At 49.8% G+C, this 8,524-nt stretch overlaps 1 long non-coding RNA gene across 1 annotated transcript; it reads right to left on the bottom strand.

The window, feature by feature from the left end:
• Window positions 1-360: 360 nt before the first annotated feature.
• On the bottom strand, window positions 361-8,312 carry LOC309843003. Its single transcript, XR_014299902.1, has 3 exons — window positions 8,108-8,312; window positions 3,517-3,840; window positions 361-523 (listed from the first exon to the last, which is right to left on the bottom strand). It is a non-coding gene; the product is annotated as an uncharacterized lncRNA (long non-coding RNA).
• Between the last annotated feature and the right edge of the window lie 212 nt (window positions 8,313-8,524).

The following is an 8,524-nucleotide window of genomic DNA, read 5'->3' as shown; positions in this document are numbered from 1 at the left end:
GGCCCACGGAGTACAGCTTGCAGTCACGGCGAACTCTGATAACCAAAACCATATCCATGGTAACTGATCAGAAACATAGGAAATCTATGACAGAGGCATCTCCGATGAAACAGAGTAATCAGACCGATGATACTGACTTGTGAATCCAGTTACGGAATTTTATGACAAAAAGCAGAGGAGAGGGAAGGAAGAGGGGTCACATCTCAACAGAACATCCATCTGTGTCGGTCAAACCAAGCACCTTGATTCCGAAGGACTTGCCTTTCTCTCTGAAAATACCCGGGGGTCTGAGACTCAAGAGCTGGGGGCGTCAGCAGGGTGGGGGTGGGGCACAGGGAACGAGGAAGTACTTGCGTATTTCCACGGGAAAGATGGAGCCACGTGGTCCTGACTCACTTATCCTGTGGGCATTCGGCACACCCGCTATATATTCACAGGTGGATATTTGATACTTGATATTAAAAGGCTGGTTGAAGAAAGTGTTAAGTCCTGTGAGGTCCTGGGAAATCTTCTGGCCAGAACTCTGAAACAGAAAGGTCCAAAGAAATGTGCTCCAAACTTTGCAGAGGGACATTAGCTTCATTCAGAGAGGGACGTAATTATAGCCTTTCCCCTCCTTGCCTCACTGAGACCTCCCTAACATCTAAGACGTGCTGTTGAAATCTGAAAGAAATAGCACCGCATAAATCATAAAGACTGAAATTTAATTTTTAGATTACAATAGAGAAAAGCGAGCTCGAGAAGACAGCCCTAAGGTCAGCCGAAGGGGACAGGAATTGATTTCTTCATGAAGTCATTGTTCAACAAACCCCCGGCCAGATGTGACCTGGCAAATGTCCACATCTGTATCAGAGAATCCAAACGGCCATCCTTTCATACTTAGAAAATAGATTAATAACCAGGCAAGTCATGATTACATTAACAGCGTAACGGCTGCCTGTCTGATGAATTGGAATGGGCAATAGTATTTGGAAGCTACATTCTCGGAGTCAATGAGTTTTGATAATTGAGTTTACCCCTTGCGACGAGTACAGTTCTAGGAAACCTAGACAAAAGTGTTACGGGCTTTGTGTAGCCTAAGTGTTTCCTGAGCAAGGACCGTTAGCTTTGTATTTGTATGACTTTTTTGGACATTTTGTGGTCATTCCACCCAGGATAGGATTTTTGGTGGTGCTCTCCAGCATCACAGAGCCTCCCCCTTCCCCCCCACCCCGAAGATTTTATTTACTTATTTATTTGACAGATCACAAGTAGGCAGAGCAGCAGGCAGAGAGAAAGAGGAGGAAGCAGGCTCCCTGCGTAGCAGAGAGTCTGATGCGGGGGCTCAATCCCAGGACCCTGGGATCATGACCTGAGCCGAAGGCAGAGGCTTTAACCCACTGAGCCACCCAGGTGACCCACAGAGCCCTTTTTTAAATAACATGTGGAAAAGCAAACAAATCACACAGAAAAAAGTCCAGCAGCTCTCTGCCTGGTGGATGGCTGGGAGGGGCCGACCCTGTTCTGTTGCTGCTGCCCCCCATTACCCACAGTAGCCCCGAGGGGGACCCTGGGGAACCTAGTTTGAAAACGACCTCATGATCCACCATAAACCTCTATGATTCTTCCCTAGTTAACGGATTATCACTGAAGCTTTAGGAGGGTCTGGGCTTGGGTTGGCCTTGGTTTGGGTCTGCATTTGCGGGATGAGGAGAGAGCTGTGTGGGAAGACAGCGCTCTGAGGACAAGGGGCAGGGATGGGAGGGAATCTGGGGGAGGAGGAGGCTGGGAGTCACCCAGATAGGGTGCCCGGAGGGATATGATAAGAAGGAGGGAGACAGATCGGGAATTTGGGGTAAGACAAGGACATAAAGGGTCTTGAACACCAAGCTAAGAAATTTGGGCTTTGTCCTGTGTCACTAGGCTTGTGATTGGTGGATCAGACTAGTTCCCTAAGGCTCCTATAACAAAGCGCCACAGACTGGGGGCATACACAACAAGAATTGATAACCTCACCGTTCGAGAAGCTGGATTTCAGAGAGCGAAGTGTTGGCAGGTTGATTCCTTCTGAGGTTCTCTGCTTGGCTCATGCCTGACCACCTTCTGCCTGTGTCCTCACAAGGGGGTCCCTCTGTGTGTCTGTGTCTCACCCCCTCGTCTCATAAGGACCCCAGTCCTGTCGGATCAAGGCCCACCCTAATGACCTCATTTTGACTTAACCGCCCTCTTAAAGACCCCCCTCTCCAAATACAGTCACATTCTGAGGTGCTGGGGGCTAGGAGTTCAACGTGTCAATTTGGGGGGACACATTTCACACATTTCAGCCCATAACATCGAGATTTATAATATAACACACACACACACACACACACATACACACACATACTTCTTTTATTTTTTTTTTTTAGGCTTTAAAAAAAAATCATCTAGCAATGGTGCCAAATAAACAGGCTGGCTCCAGGCATAGCACGGAAGTGGCGGGAGAGAACGGCGAGAGAAGCAGGGAGGGCAGGCCTGCGGCAACACTGGCAAACACACACACACACACACTATGGGAGGTGGTTGTATCCAGCGCTGGCTGGGACGCTCCATCCAGGGTACCACGGGGGTTCGGGGAGGAGAGAGAAACCGGTGTAGGAGGCAGAAAGTGTGGTGGGGGGCTGTGGAGGGATTGCACCTGCAAGTGTGGGTAGGTTCGAGCTAGAAGAATGGAGGGAGGGTCTGTGTTAACAAAGAGGTGAAGACAGAGCCACAGGACAGGCTTTGCAGCTTGGAGCTACAGGTCAGACCTCCTCATGCAAGATCTTGATGGAACCGCATTGCTGGGCTCTTCGTGGCCAAACTCGTGAGCTTGGGAGGCCACTGCACAGAGCACGATATTTAAATATGAAGGACTTTGCCCTTGTATCTTCATTGATCCTGAAGAAATGCCCGGAGGTAACGCTGAGAACCCCAATCCTCAGAAAACACATTTCCTTCCTTCCCTGATATGTCGTTTGCATTTTTATCCTGTTGCAACACGCCAGGCAACCTCTCGTTGCTTCCAAAGCCCTCCTAGGCACTCACCCCAGCCCGCTGTTGGAGGATAAGGGAGGGGTCCTCCCAATCCTGTCACAGAGAACCTGACATCCACCATGGTGTGTGTGTGTTTCAATGGCACTGGTTTTTAAACAATTTTTAGATGGGCTCAAATACCAATCTAGGAAAGCCAGATTCCAGAAAACAATGAGAAAATGTAAAGAAACCAAATATAAAAATACTGGCACATGCCAAAGAAAAGAAAAAAAAAATCAAGTTACTTCCCCAGATTACAGCTGGAAATTCCCAGAGGAACAGGTAGATTTTTGGAAGAGGAAAAGAGATTATATTTTATGGGAAGAGACACAATAACCATTCTCTTCCCATAAAGCCAGTGATGGAAGATTGTCTCTTCCCCATAGACACACACGGCACATTTTCCGAATAATACCAACAGGAAATCAATAGGATCTTTTATATGTGAAAAGACATTATCTCTCCCGAAAAATTGCCACTCACCATTAATCTTGGTCCTGGGACAATAAGTAGCCTTTAAATCCAGATCTTTGTTTAGTTTTAAATTATCCTTATTATTTATTTGTTTAGAAATAATCACGTTCAAAGCCTCACCCTTCGTTAGAGACAAAGAGGCTTCGGATAACACTCTCTGACAAGTGTCTCCACCGTGGGCCGGATGCCCTCCAGAAAGGCCCCTCCCAGTCGCATCCATGCAGGTGAACGGCCATATCGTTAGCCACCAAAAGCTTTATCAGAGCATAATTTGGCCGCCGTGACAGGTTCAACGGGATTTATGGGATCTCCTGGTTTTTTGCCTCCATTGATCTGAAATAGAACCAAAGTTAATATTAGCAAAAAGCACTTTGTGCTGGGGTAATTTTCCCATGAAAGGTTTTGGCGACGGGTAGCTTTGAACATCTATTATCCAAGTGCTCTTGGCCGACTCTAGGTCATGAGTTTTGTAATACCTAAAAGACGAAGTATCCTTGTCTCTCTTCCCATCTGAGACTCTGACCACCATCTTGGTGAAATCTCTCACTTTCCCCCAGCGCTAATGTAATTGTCACAACCCCACTAGTCTCAGGTTTGGGTTTAGCACTGGTTCTGCCCTTGGGTTAGTTTCCTGGGGCTGCCCTAACATAGGGCCAAAAACCAGGTGGGTTAAAAGAACACAGTCAGGAGGCCAAGGTGTGGGCAGGCATGAGCTCTACCCTAGGACCCAAGAGGAGAGGATCCTTCCGTGGCTTCCAGCTTCAGTGGCGGACGGAAGTCCTTGCTGTCTCTGAGCTTGAAGTTACATGGATCCGTGGTCTTCCGTGGGTGCGTATCTATGTCCAGGAGTCCCTTCTTTATAAGGACTCCAATCCCATGAATTAGGATCCACATAAGGACATCATGTCAACTTGATGACCTCTGCAAAGACCCTATTTCCAAATAAGGTCACATTGGGAAGTACGTCTTTTCCGGAGGACACGATCCAGCCTAAAACAGCCCCAAAGGAGCTCACCTGTCACTCCATGCAGGCCAGACAACACTTGCACGGATCAGGTTGAACGTGAGGGGTCTCAACCTCAGCACAGGTGACATTGTGTTGGGGTAATTCTTTGTTATGGGGAGCTGTCCTGCATCCTAGCTGTCCAGCTAGAGGTACAGGGACACCCCTCCTGCCCCCTTGTGATAACCAAAAATGTCCCCTAACAGGGACGCCAGGGTGGCTCCGTCGGTTAAGTGTCCGACTCGATCTCAGCCCAGGTCTTGATCTCACGGTCATGAGTTCAAGCCCCAGGCTGGGCTCTGTGCTAAGCGTGGAGGCTACTTTAAGAAAAAAATAAATAAATAATAAAATAAATAAAATAAACACGTCTCCTCACAAATGTCCCCGGAGGGGGCACCACTGCCCTGAGAACCACAGACTTAGATGAAAAGTCAACCGAGCTTATGAAGGTGCTTCAAGTCCCCTGAACACTGAAGAGACTAGGGCGTTCACATCGGTCAGAGTCCAGTCCCTGAAGGAGACGGGCCCTGAGCAACTGCGCCACCGGATTCCTTCATTAATTTAACCGATACAGATGGAGTCCTAGCTGCATGTTGGGTGCTGATCTGAGCCTGGGGTTGGGGGAAGCTGGATTTTAAAATCCGTGCCTGAAACGACATCCGTTTTAGCGCGGAAGCTGAAAATAAACAGGATGAGTGAAACCCATGATATGTGAGCTACTGATGGAGTGAATGAGAAAAAGAGAACCCAAGCAAGGAGGACAGGAAGGGGGGGCGGAGGGGGAATGGGGAAGGGGAAAGGGTCGGGGAGGGAGGACGGGTGCGGAAAGCTTTGACCGAGTGACCTGGGAAAGGCCCCCTGAGAAGGTGGGGGCTGGGGACCAGGGCATGCAGATTTGGGGCAAGGGGCGCTGCAGGCAGACAGAACAGCAGACCGGGACATTCCCGGGTGCCCAAGGAATAGGGGGGAGGCCTGTGTAGCAGGACAGATAGGGCAAGGCCTTCGGGTCAGAGCCACGACGTGCCGTGGCTGCGGGCATGTGTGTGGAGGGGTGGTCGGTGGCGCAGCGTGCTGGGCGATGTGGCGGGGGTGAGGTTCTGGACGGTACGGGCGTGCCGACTGTGGACTGCAAGAGCACGGAAAGGTCTTTGGCGTCAACGAATGGAAAAATCGAGTTGGTACGAAGTGAGATGAAAAGTCCTCAGAAAAGGAGCAGGTTTGAAGAAAGTGGCAGAAGAGTCCGATTTTCTTACAAAAGAAAATGTACCCTTGCGACCGTCTTGAACGCTACAGCTCGGTGGCACTTAACACGTTCCTTGTGGTGACACCATCACCGCCACCTTCCTCCAGAGCTTCTCCATCTTCCCCGGCTGATGCTCCGTCCTCCTAGCAGCCTCCGGGGCCCCCCAGCTCCCGGCAGTCACCACGCTGCTCTGTGTCTAGGAGGTGACGCCTCTAGGAACCTCACATCAGTGGGATCGCACAACACTTGTTCTTCTGCCACGGGCTCATTCCACAGCAGGAGGGAGGGACTTCAAGGCTCCATCCCCATGGTCGCAGGCCAAAATCTGCTGCTTTTTTAGGGCTGAATCGCACTCCATCTGGGCACGGACCACCTTGTGTCTATCCGCTCGGCCACTGATGGACACGTGGACTGCTCCCACCTCTCAACCACGGTGAATAACGTTGCTGAGAACATGGGTATCCAAATGTCTCTTTGAGTCCCTGCTTCTGGTTCTTTGCAATACATGCCTGGGAGTAGAATTCTCAAATTCTACGGTAATCCTGTTTAAGGTTTTAAAGAACTGCCCTATCATTTCCCACAGCAGCTGTAGCATATTATGTTCCCACAGGCAAGTGCCCGGTCCCCATCCTTGCCAACACCTGCTACTTTCTGTGTGTTTGTTTTTGCATAGCCACACTAACGCGTTCAAAGTGGTATCATATTGTGATCAGAAGGTGAGTTTTGGGGTCCCTGGGGGGGCTCAGTTGTTACAGCTTCTGCCTTCAACTCAGGTCATGGTCCAGGGGTCCTGGAATCAAGCTCCATGTCAGGCTCCCTGCTTGGTGGGGGGTCTGCTTCTCCCTCTCCCTCTGCCCCACCGCCAAATAAATAAATAAGTAACCTCTTTTTAAAAAATATTAAATAAAGGGATACTGGGTGGCCAGTCAGTTAAGCTTCTGCCTTCTGCTCAGGTCATAATCCCAGAGTCCTGGGATGGAGTCCCACAGCCCGCAGAGCGGGGAGCCTGCTTCTCCCTCTGCCGACTGTTCCCCCACCTCGTGCTCTTTCTTTTTCACTCACTCACTCTCTCTCTTTCTGGCAAATAAAATCTTTTTTAAAAATTAAATTAAATTACATTTTACTTCCTTAGTTACATGAGCTACACTTCAAGCACCCAACGGCTGTATTTGACTAGTAGCTATGATATCAGACAGCACAGAGACCGAGCATTCCCAGCTCTGCAGAAAATTCCATCGGACAGCGCTGGAGTGGGTAATATGTAAGAGTCAAGAAAGAAAGAGAGAGAGAGAGAGAGGAAGAAAGAAAGAAAGAAGAAAGGAAGAGGAAGAAAGGAAGGAAGGAAGGAGAAAAAGAAAGAGCGCGCGGCCCAAGCACTGGGTCACAGGGCACGTCAACCCTGAGATCATTAGCAGAGCATGGTACAGGTTGGCCTAAAGGTAAGGTACCAAATGTCCCTCTTTTCTGGGGACAGTCCAGATAGTGCCTCCAGGCCAGATGTAATTAAGAGTAGCTCCTTTCAGGGCCACCCAGGTGGCTCAGTCAGTTAAGCAGTGACGCTTGATCTCAGCTCAGGTCTTAATCTCAGGGTCCTGAGTTCAAGGCCCGCACTGGGCTCCACACTGCGCAGGGAGCCTATTTAAAAACAAACAAACAAACAAACAAACAAAAACAGCAGCACCTTTCGTTCTGAAAATCACTCTGGACTGGATGATAATATGGTCACCCTGGGACGCCTGGGTGGCTCAGTGGGTTAAGCATCTGCCTTTGGCTCAGGTCATGATCTGGGGGTCCTGGGATCAAGCCCCACATCAGGCTCCCTGCTCAGTGGGGAGTCTGCTTCTCCCTCTCCCTCTGTGTGTACACACTCTCTCTCAAATAAATAAATAAATCTTTAAATAAATATGTGTATATATATTCTGACCATATATATATATATATATGGTCAGGTACAGGTCTAAGGTAAGGGTCAGCTGGCGTCTCCTGTACGGAGAGGATGCGGGGTTCCAGTGATTGGGAATCCGCCCCTGGCTCCTCCATCCAACCACATCAGTGACCAGGAGCCAGGTAGGGGACAGGTTACAGTCTGCTGCTCCCTGTGACTGACCCTTGGAGAAGTCCGTGCACAGTACCTGCAGGAGGCAGGTGTGGACTCCCAGCCGCCGTCCTCAAAGTCATGAGGGCCAGCCCACCGCCCTGGGTCTGCCTTCCCCTCTGTGTGCTGGTGCTAATGCCCTAAACCAGAGGTGAGTTTCGACTGGTAAAGTGTTGGCTGCGATGTCTCCTGCTAGGATTGCCACCTCACCAGCAGCCTACCCCGTGGGGACCATCTGGTTATTTACAGCAAATCTCACCTTCCTTGTTGACATTTCCACGCACAGGCAAAGCTAGGAGAGAGCCTGAAGAGCGAGGTACGTGAAGACCCCAGGGGCTCCCCTGTCGCTCCACATTGCATTAGCCAGGGGGGCTGGAATATGGCAGAAAATCAGGAAGGTAGGGACACACATCCCAACCCCCCCCCCCCGTGACATCTTCGGAATGAATGAAACCCCATGGCTGGCAGAGACAATAGCCCTTGTTGAATTCTAAAGTTCAGACACACATTGGCACCGTTCTATCTCAACCTTTCATTTCCATGGAAACCATTCATGATGCCACAGAACGGGGATTCTGACCAGAGTTGAGAAAGAAGTAGCAGCATGGATCCAAGCTTTACAGCGAGCCTGTGGCAGTCGGAAAGACAGGACAGGCCAAGGAGCCGGACCTAGAGA

This window comes from Mustela nivalis, assembly GCF_964662115.1.
Source record: "Mustela nivalis genome assembly, chromosome: 10".
Lineage (NCBI taxonomy): Eukaryota > Metazoa > Chordata > Mammalia > Carnivora > Mustelidae > Mustela > Mustela nivalis.
The sequence above is the reverse complement of the archived record's forward strand: the minus strand, read 5'-3'. Positions and strand labels throughout refer to the sequence as shown.